Raw genomic sequence first — 15,702 nt, 5'->3', positions numbered from 1 at the left:
TAGCAAGATCAGGTATTGGTAGTGAGATTTGGAGGCCGGTCATCTGTATGGCTCGTATAAGATCTCTCATCTGTCCGTCATAACTATGCAGCTGCTCGCCCTGGGCCCTTATCTGCTCGCCCTGGACCTCAAGCTGACCCTTTAGGGTTATCACTTCCTCCTTCAATGAATCGACCTCTGTGGTGTTTGATCTGGAAGAAGAGGCACCAGTCTCACGAAGTCGTGCTTTCCCCATGCACCGAACAACCTTGCCGTGACAAGGACCGAAGTTCTGATCTAGGACATCAGTCAAAATTTGAAAACCTGCATCATCAGGTACTGTGACGTCCTCAATTGGGGTCTCCGGGGGAAGTTGCGATGTTGCTTCTTGGAGAACAGTAGTGCTCTTTTCCACCATAAGAGCCTGTAATAATAAAGAAAAAACATATATATAAATAATATTTGAACGATTCATACATATAAGAATAATAACAATTACATATACTTACATGAAGCTGCCCAGCGGTCTCATCTCCAGGTCGAACGTAAACGTCCTCGAACATGTCGATCTCTGGGAACTTAGAACCCTCCTGAAGAAAGAAAAAAAAACATTAAGAAAATTTTATTAATCAATAATAATAAATAAATTGTATAAAATTTCTAAATTAATATACTTTTACCTGACGTCGTGTCTGAAGCCTATATGAAAAGGGCTTCGAACCAGAATGGTGGAGAAGTGTCTTTGACTCCCGAGCTATCTTGCCAGCAACAGATTTCTTCAACTCGCTTGGGCAACCATGTAGGCGAGCAATCTCCGGAGTATCCCATAGCTTAAAATGCGTGTGAAGATAGTTCTTCCAATGTTTGTACCGGATTGCTAAGGTCTCATCTAAGTAGGCCTTGACCTCGGGAAATATATCATCAAGATCGAAAATTACCTACGAATATGAAAAACAATAAAATAATAGTAAGAAATATAATAATATTAAGATAATATATTTTGGTTTTTAATATTTGTAAACAAAACTAAAAAAATGATATTGAATCCGAATTTGTTTATTTAGATGAAGAAAATAATGCAAGAATCGGAAAAATAATTTATGAACCCAATGACATTCATGAACAAGCAACTCAGACATGGCATAAAGTACAAGATTATAATAAACAAGAATCGATAAGATTAGCTTATGAATTTGAAAAAGAAACAAAAGAGGTAATTTCAAAAATTGATGAAATAGATCAAAATGAATTAAATAACGAGATACAAGAGTTGGATGATTTAATTTCATTACTAGATTCGATACATACCTAAGTAATCCAGTGAGTCAAAATGAATATACAGAACATCAAGAAGAACAATATTTTTATGCAGAACCAAGTAGTTAAAGGTTAAAAATTAATACACTAACCGACAACTTGTCTCGCACCAAATCATTCGTACAATCTGGAATTTCTGCCCATTTCTCCCACTGCATAGGACAAATTTGTTTAATAACAACACCACAGCTACTAGCGATGATGCTATGTTGTTGAGCTGTAGCCGCTCCACGATGTAGTGGGTCATACTCAATCTTGATCTTGGAGCCAGTCAAACGTACACTCTGTGCCGGCTTCAGCATTCGACTAGGCCCCCTAGTTTTTTTTTTAGCTGGCCAAAAATACTTAAATGGTGAAAACCCAAAGCTTAAATTTTCACAAAAAATTCAACATAACTTCCCCTAATAGTATAGCATTTCCCAAAATGATAATATAGCATTTCACAATCCAACATAACTTCCCCTAATAGTATAGCATTTCACAATCCAACAAATTTTTAGCATCATAAAAATAATAATTTTAAAATGAAAAAAAAAATACAACGTAGTCATCAAGAATTAGAAAAAAAACTACCTGGATGGGAGGCCTCACCCTCGACTCTGGATGCTGCGGAAGTGTGATCAGAAGGGTCCGGCTCACGACGACGTCGGTGAGGTCGTCGTGCACTGAGCGGTTGAATGGATATTGATGATGTCGATGAGACAGGCACCTGGGGCCCCATAGGAGTAGCCTCAGTAAGGGGTGTAGGAGGCTCATTGGTCACGCTCCGACGACGATTGATCAAATGCGACATCTATACACTTAATTTGCGTCGGCTTCGAGTTTGGCGTCACTGCCTTGCGAACGAGAGGGAGAAAGATGAGTCTTAAAAATCAAATTCGGATTCAATATACGGGAAAGAGGGAAAGAGGGAAAGAAAAAGGGAAAAAGGGAAGAAGGAAAGAAGTTTATACGGGAGGGAAAGAAGGAAAGAAAGAGGGAAAATCAAGTGGTCTATTAGATTAAGAGGGAAAGAGGGAAAGAGGGAAAGAAAAAGGGAAAAAGGGAAGAAGGAAAGAGGTTTATACGGGAGGGAAAGAGGGAAAGAAAGAGGGAAAATCAAGTGGTCTATTAATTATATTAAGTGGTCTATTAGATTAAGAGGGAAAGAGGGAAAGAGGGAAAGAGGGAAAGAGGGAAAGAGGGAAAGAAAAAGGGAAAAAGGGAAGAAGGAAAGAAGTTTATACGGGAGGGAAAGAGGGAAAGAAAGAGGGAAAATCAAGTGGTCTATTAATTATATTAAGTGGTCTATTAGATTAAGAGGGAAAGAGGGAAAGAGGGAAAGAAAAAGGGAAAAAGGGAAGAAGGAAAAAGGTTTATACGGGAGGGAAAGAGGGAAAGAAAGAGGGAAAATCAAGTGGTCTATTAATTATATTAAGTGGTCTATTAGATTAAGAAGGAAAGAGGGAAAGAGGGAAAGAGGGAAAGAAAAAGGGAAAAAGGGAAGAAGGAAAGAGGTTTATACGGGAGGGAAAGAGGGAAAGAAAGAGGGAAAATCAAGTGCTTCATGTCCGGTTACAGTTGTCAAGGGCTCACACAATCATCCAAACCATATATAACTCGATTAATTAGCTTTCTAAATATAATTTTCCCGGGAAATCAAATCAAGCATCAGACAAGAGGATCATCAAACAGCCAAACCGACACAAAAATGTAAACGAACAAACCAGAAACAAAATCGCATTGCTGCTAATTCAAATTAGATAAACGAACATGAAGATATTACAGCTTTTGATAATATAATATAAAAAATTGTCTTAAAGAAGATATTAGATGCTAATCTCAAAATAAATTATAGCTGCTTGAGAAATCTTCTTCAACCTGAGAGAAGCAGAATTGTCTTAAAGAACATGAAGATATTACAGCTTTTGATAATATAATATAAAAAATTGTCTTAAAGAAGATATTAGATGCTAATCTCAAAATATATTAGATGCTAATTGCAAATTCCATCTGAATATCGAAAGTTGTCAGCAAGATTCTATCACCTATGCAAATATCTCCATCATCATCACATTCAAATCAACTTTAGTTAATTGAATTAACTTTAATAATTGTAATAGGAAGTAATGATTATGTCCAACCTTCCGGACAACATTTGTAGAAAAACTTTAGTTAATTGAATCAACTTTAGTTAATTGAATTAACTTTAAAAAAATTACCAAAAATGTGACTTTACTCCTTTCAAGTTCAATTTTTATTTCACATAAACCCATAATAATTTTTTTTTAAATATATTATTCAATTCCATCTTCTCCTTGGTGATTGCATTGAGGCTTGATCTTAGTGATTCCACAGGCTTACTCGTGAACTGGGCTGGAAGATTCTTTTGGTTTCCTCCAATCGTTGATTTTCCACAGGCTACTCTTGAACTGGGCTGGAAGATTCTTTTGGTTTCCTCCAATCGTTGATTTTCCACAGGCTACTCTTGAACTGGGCTGGAAGATTCTTTTGGTCTCCTCCACTCGTTGATTTTCCTTTGTGCTACTCTTGAACTGGGCAGCAGGATTCTTTTGGTCTCCCCCGAAGGTCTGAGCTTCCTCCTTTTATCTGTTTCTTTGTTCAATCTTTCCAATTCGTATTGAAGAGGGTTAGAGGATAGCTCAGCATATGCAGTTGTTGCTTGTCTCCACATGCTACAACTGAACATTTTCACTTGCCTTACTTACTCCCCTTTGCAGAAGTGGTCCCTTCTCTGGAAGTGTATCAACCGTTGAAGATGACTACTCGAGAGCAACGCTAGGTAAGCAACCAGGGAATAGATTCCAGGCAGTCGGACCCAGATCGGAAGACTGACTCCAAGTGCCGGCTGATTGCTTCTTTCACTTTGCCATGCAAGTAAGAACAAGGACAAAGAAAAAGACAGGGAAAGAGCATGATATGAGATACTTTTGCTTTTGACCTTGATGATATGAGATACCTTTGCTTTTGAAGAAGCGGTGAATGAATCAGCACATGTATTTGTTGTGCTTGTCTCCACATGCTTCAATCTACCGTTTCCTCCTGGGTCATCTGTACTCCAGGCATCTGGTATCTTCTTTGGGGAAGAAGAAAAAATTGAGTATTTCGAAAGGCTTTGCTGGGAGTGCGCCCTCAAAGGTGAGGAAGAGTTGGGCATTTTCTTCAGGTCTGTCTTGCCATAAAAGATGAAGGTCGACATATATAGGGATTTCTCAATAGCAAGTGGTGGTACTGTTCTTTTACCCTTGTCGACAAAAGTTCTGAACAACGCCTCTTCGATTTCTGAACGACGCCTCTTCGATTTCTGAACTTCAAATAGTGATGACTCTTCGATCTTTGAATAAGCGGCCCTTCGATTTCTGAATAAGCGGCCCTTCGATTTCTCGAGCCCAGAGCCAAACGGCTCTCTTCTGTCCATTCCCATCCCCTGTGCAGAAGGATAATAATATTATTTGTTGTAAACCCCGAAGCCCTTTGTTCTCTCTAGAAAAATGAGAGACATCTCTCACTACTCTCATTTCAAACCTCCACGCGTCTTCAACTTTGTCAGAGATATGAAAAGCCGAGATTGTGTCTGAAGAGTGTTGACGAAATTTACGCAGGAAAATCCGGTGGTTGTGTCGCAAAGTCTTTATAGAGGTGATCGATCACCTCTAACATGCACACTTTGAAGATTGCCCATCCGTGAAAATCGTCTCCGGCCCTTTGAGATTTTACTCCATCCAACCCTTCTCTTTTAACATCTTTGAAAATGGCTAACCCATCTAACATTTGCTTAGATTTGAGTCTCAGCAGTGATCCGGTTGCGCCGCGTCAAGGTAATGTATGGTGCCCGTCTTTCTTATCTTCTAATGGCCCTCTTACAGGTGAAGACTCTGTGATGACGGATGCAACAACAGCTACGATAGTAGCTAGGAACCTCCTTACTCCCAAAGATAGTAGGCTGCTTTCAGGACGGTCCGATGAGTTGGCCGTTCAAGAGTCCCTCGCTCTCAGTGTTCAGTGTGCGGGCTCTGTGTCCAACATGGGCCAACGCCTGCTTGCTCGATCCCGTCAAGTGGAATCATTGATGGCAGAGGTGGAAAATCTTAAGCAAGAGATCAAACAACTTAAGTACGAGAATAGAAGTTTGCATGTGCTTGCAAATAACTATTCGACGGGTATGAAGAGGAAGCTTGATGAGCTGCAAGAATCTGAAGGTCGAATTCAAAGTGACCGTCAAAGGTTTGCGGCTTATCTCCAGAGGCACCTTTTTCCTGGGTCATCTAGCGTTCCACCTAGTATTGAGGCCTCGAATGCTCTATCTTCGATGCCTCCCGCTCCAATGCCTCCTGCTCCGATGCCTCCCGCTCCGATGCCTCCTACTCCGATGCCTTCCGCTCCGATGCCTTCCGCTTCTAGAGTTTTGCCACATAGTGGGGCTTCACGTAAACAACCTTTGTGAAGGCTCCATCATTCTGCCATGTTTTTTTTTTTTTTTTTTTTTTTTATTTATGAACATGTTTTGTTTTATTTAGTGTATTGTTTTATTTTTTATGAACATGTTTTGTTTTATTTTTTTTATTTTTACTCCAGGATATGTTCACGAATCGGATGAGAACTCCGAGTCATAAACTAGTACCTAAAACAAGAAACAAAACAAGATTAAGAATCTGGAATAAAATAAAGTTTAAAACACTAAATTAGACTCAAAGAATGTGAAACTAAACGCTTAAAACACTAAAACAAACCAAAAGACTCAAACATCACCCAAAACACTAATACGATCGTTAATTTAAAACATTCACACAAGTGGATACCACAAAAGAAAAATGCAATGGAAGAAACCCAAAAGAAAAGCAAAAGGGCAGGAAAAAAAAAACAACTTTGCGCGACGTAGGTACAACTACGTCGCGCAGCTGTTTTGCGCGACGCAGTTGAACCTACGTCGCGCAAACTTGTGTTTTCTTTTTTCCTGCCCTTTTGCTTATGAGTACAAAAGAAATAAATTAAAAATAGGAAACACATTGTACGAAATTAGTTTTCACAATCCAACCGTCAAATTTGTTAGGATATACTTCGAGATCGTACATGCCAAAAATCACAAAAAAAAAAAAAAAACATTCAAAGATCAAGTAACATGATAAAACTTTTCGACGGTTATAAATGAAAAATCACGATTTAACGATTATTTTAACTCTGATTTTGATGATTTTTTACAGCTACACTCCTTGACCTTATATGAATACAACGAATGGATTCGATCGTCAATTTAAAATATTACAAGTGGATACTACAAAATCTTATGTTACACTTAATGAAAGTATAAATAAACTCCAAGTGTTGGTGAATCTATTGTTTTGATGGGATACGCATTGTATGAAACTAGTTTCAACGATCCAACCGTAAAACTTGTTTGTATATGCTTCGAGATCGCATACGCCAAAAATCGCAAAAAACAAATATTCAGAGATTATGTAATGGGACAAACCTTTTCGATGGGTATAAACGAAAAATCATGATTTAACGATTATTTTAACTCTGATTTTGATGATTTTTTTACAGCTACACTCCTTGACCTTATATGAATACAACGAATGGATTCGATCGTCAATTTAAAATATTACAAGTGGATACTACAAAATCTTATGTTACACTTAATGAAAGTATAAATAAACTAAGTGTTAGTGAATCTATCGTTTTGATAGGAAACTCATTGTACAAAACTAGTTTCAACGATCTAACCGTCAAACTTGTTTGTATATGCTTCGAGATCGCATACGCCAAAAATTGCAAAAAAAAAAACATTCAGATATCAAGTAACGGGGCAAACCTTTTCGACGGGTATAAACAAAAAATCACGATTTAACGGTTATTTTAACTCCGATTTTGATGATTTTTTACACGTACACTCCTTGATCCTATATGAATACAATAAACAAATTTGATCATCAATTTAAAATATTTAAACAAATGGATACTAGAAAATCTTATGTTATACTTAATGAAAGTATAAATAAACTCCAAGTGTTGGTGAATCTATTGTTTTGATGGGATACGCATTGTATGAAACTAGTTTCAACGATCCAACCGTAAAACTTGTTTGTATATGCTTCGAGATCGCATACGCCAAAAATCGCAAAAAACAAATATTCAGAGATTATGTAATGGGACAAACCTTTTCGATGGGTATAAACGAAAAATCATGATTTAACGGTCATTTTAACTTTGATTTTGATGATTTTTTACAACTACACTCTTTAAACCTACATGAATACAATGAACTAATTCGATCGTCAATTTAAAACATTTACACAAGTGGATACCACAAGAGAAAAATGCAATGGAAGAAACCCAAAAGAAAAGCAAAGAAAAAAAAAAAAAAAAAAAGTGTGTGTGTGTGTGTGTGTTTTTTTTTTTTTTTTTTTTTTTTTCTTTTTGCCCTTTTGCTTATGAGTACAAAATAAATAAATTAAAAATAGGAAAAAAGTGGTAAAACATTCATGTTTTGCCGCCAAAATCTTGCGTGACGCACAAAACGTCGCGCAAAAGAACTTTGCGCGACCAAACTTTGGGCGACGAAGATTGGCGTCGCGCAAAAGACCTTTGCGCGACCAAACTTTGAGCGACGAAGGTTGGCGTCGCGCAAAGATGTTTTGAGCGACCCAAATGTATCTGCGTCGCGCAAAGCGATTTTGCGCGACGCCAACCTTCGTCGCGCAAAGTTTGGTCGCGCAAAGGTCTTTTGCGCGACGTTTTGTGTTTTGCGTCGCGCAAACATACTTTGCGCGACAAAATTTGCTTCGTCGCGCAAACATATTTTTCTACTAGTGTTGGATAGCCCCAGAGGTATTATTTTTTTTCTTTTCCTTTTTTTCCCTTTCTTTTTTGATGTTGAGAAGAAAGATACTTGTACAAGTAATTCCTCCTGCCATATGGAAATTTCCACATTCGTGCACCTCCTGGAACAACATAAATTGCACCCCTTTCTCTAGCTCTGTTAGGCCCATACACTCTAAACAACCACCAATCTTACCATTATTCCATGTAATAACTTTTTTTCTTGAAACAAAGCCAACTTTATACCTTACCATGGTTCAGTTTATGTGATATAGTTGTCCTTATAATTCTGAAAACGTGAAACATCACAATTGTTAAACTGTGCATTTAGTTTTACTTTCCTTATATTTTTTTAGATTCTTTGGATTTATGAGCATCCTCTGATCTTAGGGTGGTACGAGAAAAATTGAAGAATGTATTGGAAGTGTGTTTAATTATCACTTCAACTACTCACTTGCATTATTTATGGTATAGATTGGTGGTTACTATGCTCACACTCACACCTTGAGCAAAAATTATGCAAGGCCCTTCAATAGAGCTTATGTTTATTGTTTGATTTTCATTGTTTGAGTTTCTTACCAATTGACAATTATATTGTGCTTGATATAAGTTATCTTTTTTTTTTTTTTTTTTTTTTTGGCAGAATAAGGATAAGAATTGTGGATCAATGTTCGTAGCACTATATTCGAACTCCTTGACAGTTGGTTAAAGTGGACATGAAAAACCAGCATTATAGGACATATCATAGGATTGTAACAAGTACTTGTAAAATTTTTACATTGATTTTTTTGTATATATAGTTGAATATATGATTATTAATATAAAACAATTCTTTCAATAAAAATTGGCATTTAAAATATTATTAAATTAAAAAAATTGTATTTATATCCTTTTATTTTTGCCAACGAAGTAGGATCAATGGAAATGTATAATTCCAACGATTCTTGACCCTCACAAATATGTTTTTGTGTGTCTTTTTGACAATTCTTAATTGTCGGTAATAGTAATTGCGACGATTGTGCACTCAACATAATGTTTTGGTTGTAAGAAAATCATCGCGAAAAACAGATGTCGTTTGGAAAGTATATTCGACGGTCATACAAGTATTTGCGACCATACAGAAATGTCGAAAATAAAATAATTTTGTCATTTTTAAAATCAATTCCAACTAAAAGATAACTAGTAACGACAAACCACAAGCGTCATAAATGAAGCATTTCCACGGCTAGTCGAAAAAAGAGTATTTCCAATGGATCAATTTGCGACGCCCAGCGAGGGCTTTTTCCCGTCGTAAATAAATATTTGTGACGGCAAAATGCCTTTTCTGACGATATTTGACCCTCGCAAATGACCTTTTTTTTTTGTAGTGTTGGTTCGCTTCATTTTTTTTTTAACAAACGATATTATCTACACTAAGGTGAAGGGAATGTGCTTAGCCCCCCAATGAGCTTGCAATAATATGGTTCAAATTCACCTTTGACGAGAATTGAACTTAAAACCTCTTATTTACAAGTGAAGTGGAATACTACTAGATCATAATATTAAGTGGTTTCATCTTCTTAACACACACACATATATGATGTGACCTTTGGGTATGGCCTAAATGCAACATAGCACTCATTCATTCTTACTACACAGTGCTACGTTGTATTAAAGAAAAATTGTTGACCTTAATGACTTGTTCATGGGCTTTACTTTTTCATAGGCTTAAATTTCTAAAAAGATGGAACTGAAGTCTAGAATCAACTATAATTTTAGGGGGCCGGTCTCTCTGTGGCCTGGTTGCTTTGTGTTTCACATGAGGTCCACGGGGTCATTAGCTCGACCGGCACAAGAGGGGGAAAAAAACACTATAATTTTAGAGATGTATTATCCACACATCATTTTTTATTTTTCACACATTCCTCATTAATTTATATCTTTTGTTCTTTTTTAATTTAGTTAATCCGACAGCCGTAAATTAAGAGAATGTATATAAAATAAAATAAAATGTGGATAGCACATTCCTAACTTTATTTTCTTGACATAAGAAAGTGGAAATATTCTGTAAGAAGGTTTGCTAAGTAACAATTTTTCAAGGGTTCGAACACAATTTTACAAGCGTCAATTGGGATCATGCTGTGGTCCAAAATGGCAACATTTATGACATGGATGGCAATCACATTGGCTCCAAAATAGATTCTTGTGCTTAACTTGCCACTATCTATGATAAAGTTTGTTGATTTTAAGTTCAAGTGCTGAATGATACCCCTTCAAACGAGTGCGCGCCATACTCTTCATCACCAACAGCGTCAATGCGAATGGACACATAAATGCGTAACAAATCGGCACCTAAGGGACCTCCAAACTCCAATCACATCAAATTTACTTTTCTTATAGGGGCGCCGCACTTTCCTTTAGTGGAATGTTGAGTCCTTACAGCCATAACTTTTCTGCCAGCTGGCCATTCATGACATGCGTTGGAAATTGCAGCCAACAAAAGCTGGAAAGACATCATTTTCGAATCTTTTTCATCTAATTCTTCTTATAAAATAAATAGAATATTTGAAATTTCATCTAAAGGTTAAAATTATTATAACATGTAGTAAACCTGTGTTTTGAATCGGTTGATCAAATTTCAAAGATCCGAATTGTTTGATGAGGAGAATTAAATGAATGGGATCCAAAGAGGATCCCTTCCCACAAAAACTTACATATTCTCTGCATCATTTGCCCCTTAATTTCTTTATTTTTCTTTATCTTTCTTTTCAAGGAAGAGTTCTACTCTAAAACAGTATGTTTTACATTTCTCTTAATAGGGTACTACTATTATTTGCGTAAAACAACTAAGGTTATGAATTTAATGAACTGAGACTGACGAAAATTATTGTAATCATGAAAGACATATAATTGTGTATAATTACTGTGATACACAGAGAAGCCACAACTGAAAAAAAAAAAATGACTACAAAAGTTATATAAATGATAGGGGTAAATTGCCATTTGACCTCTTAAACTATTATTCCAATTGAAATTGATCTTTTGAATTATTTTTTTTGGTAAATTAACTCTTTGAACTATTTGAAATATGCCAATTAACCCCTTGTCCCTAGATTTTGTCCATTATTCTATCAAATTCAAAGGCAAATTAGTCTTTTTACAATAAATTCTTGCATGTCACTTATAACCACCAATAAAATTATGACATTTGTACACATATTAATGTGTAATGATAATGTGAAATGGTCCGTTATGTAAACGTTTGGTTTTTTTCTGTTTCTTATTATGTTATAAGTTTTTGAATTATTATGTGTTCACATGACATTATTTTATTTGTGGTTATAATTAAAAAGTAAGAATTGATGATAAAAAATCTAACTTGCCCTTGAATTTGACAGAATAGGAAACGGAATCTAATGGTAAGGGGTTAATTGATTGATTTTAAATAGTTTAGGAGTTAATTTACAAAAAAATATTTTAAGGGACCAATTTCAACTAGAGTAATCATTGAGGTCAAACCATACTTTACCTACCAAAATGATAGAGAAAGCCATTTATGAACCACAATAATTTGTGTACAATTACTGTTATACACGGCAAGTTTCATGGCCCCACTCATGAACTAAATTTTTATTTCCTAGAAGGGAACAACTAAACTGTACAGCAACACTAGTGATGGCCAACCATGCATATTGGTTCTATGGCGCATTTTTGAAGTCGACATATTGAAAGAAATGCAGTACTGGTCTGCGTCGTGGAACTTGAATCGATTGGTAACAATTATGCTAATAAGAGTATGCATGATATTATTTTGATGACTTGATAGGCATATAATATTAATTAGCTAGTTGGCAGTCGGGACTGCATAGTGGTTTTCTTCACGCATTAGCATTTAGCATTACTGTACATGTTGATGGTGTTATCTCGCATCGGAGATGGAAACCTTGCATTTGTAGTTCAAATGATCTTGAAAGGTCTATTCACTCATTGTGAATTGATTTTGAATAAATATGATGCTCACACTCATAGGAGTTTAAACTCAAGTTATTCTCAAAAAATTAATTAGGGCATGTACGATAATGTATTCTGAGTTCATTTTTCATTTTTTTCTCAAACAAAAAGCCCAAAAACGTATTAAGTGAGTCCAAGTTTGAAAACACCAAAGGACAACTTTTGAAAATGTTTCTCCACCTTTATTCATTAAATAAGATATTCTTTATTTTTTGTGTAAAATTGAAAACAAGAGAAACTTAAAATACTTTCACCATATAGTATTTATTTTCACGTTGTAGTCGTCTTTAATATAGGCATTCTCATTGTTTTTGTTCATTGAGAATTTTTTTAATCAAATAAATGTGTGTCTGGCTAAAGAAGTACCCTATATGAAAACGAATCCGGATTCTTGCTGGATCCTCTTTGTGAGGATCTCCAGGATCCGTGAATCATATTTATTCATCATACATCGTGCGGTCAGAAATTATTTTAAATATTTTTATTTAAAACTAAATACAAAAAATATTTAATAAAAACTGATCACACGATGTATGATAAACATACACGATTTATGAATTCCTAAGATCCTCATCAAAAGGATCTGAAAAGGATCTTGTTGGTATGAAAACAATCTCAGGTATATTTTTCTGTTAAAGCAAAGCCTCCAGAGAAAAAACCTTAGAGAAAAATCAAAGTCTTTAGTACGTACCCAATCACCTATGTTTCCATCATCCTTATCTCAATCCCTTTCCAAGAACGCACTCTCTAAATTTTCCATTTTTTTTAACTTTATTTCTATCCCCGATTTGAAGGACTTCGGTTTGATTTGCCAATTTATTTTTTTGTCAAATTTGTCTGATGACGATTCCTAGTCGATTCTTTCCCGCTATTATGCAAAGTTGGATCATTAGTGACTGACCCTTCCCCATATAGTTCCTTTTTTCTACAAGTTCTACATGGCTAGATGTGGTGGGGTTCAGTGGCGGCGCTATTTTGATTCATGGTGATGGTTATGATTTCGAGTTATGGATTCATTTAGGGTTTTGGTTTTTGTGGGCTATGTAGGCTCAATGTTATGCTACATTTGGTGTTATGGGTTTATTAGTTGTAGTCTAGTGTTTTGAAGTGCTGCTTTAACAGTATGTTGAAATTTGTGTCTTGTTAGTCTTTAATAAACTGTTAAAGTTGTTTTAATGAAAATGAATGCTAGGTAAACTAATCTTTAGACCAAATTTACAAACCATATGATGTGTCATCAATAGGAAATAAGCATGTTAATCAACACTTAAGTAATAATTCAATCATCAACAAGCACGTCATATGATTTACAAAATTTAATTTAAAATTATAGTCTCTCTAACATTAACCTTTCATGAATAACGTTTTACCGTAAGAAAAAATCTCTATTATGAAAAATTAGTATATTAGATCCTCTTGATTGAAGTAGCATATGATATGCATGCATATGAGATGTCACTACCTCGCACCTGAAGCATTTAAATTTTTTCAATGTATGGGGTTAATTATAACACTTCATGAGTTTTATCGAGTTTTCACAAACCCCCTCACATTTAAAACATTAGACTAACACTCCCTTCTGTTTTAATTCACTTTCTGTTTGGGCCCAAAATATTATGATTGGGCCGAGCAGCAAGATGTGCTCGGCCCAAGGTAATGACACATGCTATGGGCCAAATAATGAAACCCGGACCAGCTGGCAGGGTCGGCCAGATCCTATCTTAAGTAGTCCAGATGAATGAGGAAAGGTTGAGGAAATCCTGGTGCGACCAGGATTCTCGACCGGCAAGGGATAAAGCTTCAAAAGGAGGAGAATTCAGAATCCCAGTAGGACTAGGATTGTTCGAGTTAAAGGTGAGATGGGACAAGGACTCCCAATCCAAATCAGAATGGGATTCAAGGAGCGAGGTGCTATAAATACAAGAAATTACGCAATAGAAAAGCCCCTTCACAATCAGCATACAATTGCCCTGCGCAAAACCTCTCAAACACCTTGAGATTTTTTCTTTTCTTTTCCTGCCGACACACCTTCAGTTTGGATAAACAGCACTGTGGAAGCAACCGGTGAGCACCTTCAGTTTGGATAAACAGCACTGCTGCCGCAGAATCAGTCGACCGAGAAACACCTTCAGTTTGGATAAACAGCACTGCGTCGAGGTCGACCGATTATCTATCTAAGTCTCGGCCGAGAAGGGTTTTCGAACCTTTGTTGGTAGAGGTCATCTAACTAAGCCTTTTCGGCGTAGTTGGGTGTTACGAGTTGCATTGCTCGGCGTATTGGACGCCGAGTGAGTTTATGATTGGATACTCGCAAGTAAGTTTCAGGGTTCGGCATTTCGACGGCCGAACTACGTTTACCATCAAGACATACATCACATTCGAGTACCTGTGCCCATATAGTTTGGTCTTGATTCGGCGTGCTTATACTCTTACGAATATAATCACAGTGACCGAATCAGGGTCCGACGACCTGTGAACTCCGTAGAATTAGTAGCCTTGTCTTCAGGCTATAGAACCCAGAGACCGAGAGCGTTCATTCCTCGGTCGCAATCGCAAGATACAGAAGTCGATAGCGCACCCAACGCGACATCACATTTTACTCCTCGGCCGAGCTTGGCCGACGAGTTGGCACGCCCCACATTCAACCGAAGGACGTAGTTAGCTCATTAGTTACTCGGCCTGCGCGCCACGTAATTTTTGTAATTTTTGTAGTCAACATTTTGGCACGCCCAGTGGGACATTTGTGCTAAACCTTCGGAGTTCATGACCGTTGAGACACGGTCTACCAAGAAGAAAACAACCATGGGGAAGTCAACAGCTGACTTACCAGTGCAAGGCCTTGGGCAGGATTCGCACCCAGCAAAAAATCCGATAATTGCCGCGCTGCCCGAGGCTACAAGTGTGACGCGCCGAGAAAACGAAATTTGTCTCGGCGGGCAACCACAAAACGCGGCGATCCCAAATCAAACGACAGGTATGTTCGTGGAAGGGATAGTGGAAGATTGCGACGACGATGGTGGAGAAGGCTCTGATCCACCAACTAGGTCGTTTCTTCGGAGACGACTTGATGAACAGTATCGTTAGGTCGAGCACTCGATTGGTCAAAGGATGAATGATTTGCTAGAAGCAATACGGAGTAACAATGATACACAGACCAGAATGCTCGAGTTATTGGTTAGTAAAGCCTTCGAAGATGGCCCGGTTGGCCAACCTCGATAGCTCTCGACGAATGTTCCCATACCAGCCGAGAGAGGGTCCGCTCGGCCGCAACCAGTCACCTTAGAAAGAAGGGGACCAGGAAACAGATCCGAGGGACCAAGCCAGAGAGAAGAAGCCGCTTCCGTGAACATGACCGAGGTCCAGAGAATGATTGATTCGGCCTTGAAGAAAGGGCCAAAGTTTCCAAAATTCATTCATCCATACCCAGCTTACGTAGAAAGGTTTGAATACCCACGAGGGTTTAAGATCCCTGATTTCAGCCTCTTTGCCGGGGAATCGTCTTTGTCCTCATTAGAACATGTAGCTCGTTTCACAGCGCAGTGTGGGGACGTCAATAGCGACTTCTACAAACTACGTTTGTTCAATTTTTCATTGACA

At 37.2% G+C, this 15,702-nt stretch overlaps 1 long non-coding RNA gene across 1 annotated transcript; it reads right to left on the bottom strand.

Annotated features, from left to right (window-relative positions):
• Positions 1–264: 264 nt before the first annotated feature.
• On the bottom strand, positions 265–760 carry LOC108866287. The gene is made up of 3 exons (XR_007261027.1): positions 660–760; positions 489–569; positions 265–403 (listed from the first exon to the last, which is right to left on the bottom strand). It is a non-coding gene; the product is annotated as an uncharacterized LOC108866287 (long non-coding RNA).
• Positions 761–15,702: the final 14,942 nt, after the last annotated feature.

Source organism: the organism of the source record quoted next, unplaced genomic scaffold, assembly GCF_019419815.1.
Source record: "Pyrus x bretschneideri cultivar Hongxiangsu unplaced genomic scaffold, Pyrus_bretschneideri_v1 Contig10, whole genome shotgun sequence".
Taxonomy (NCBI): domain Eukaryota; kingdom Viridiplantae; phylum Streptophyta; class Magnoliopsida; order Rosales; family Rosaceae; genus Pyrus; species Pyrus x bretschneideri.
Note: the sequence above shows the minus strand (reverse complement) of the source record. Positions and strands in the feature narration are given on the sequence as shown.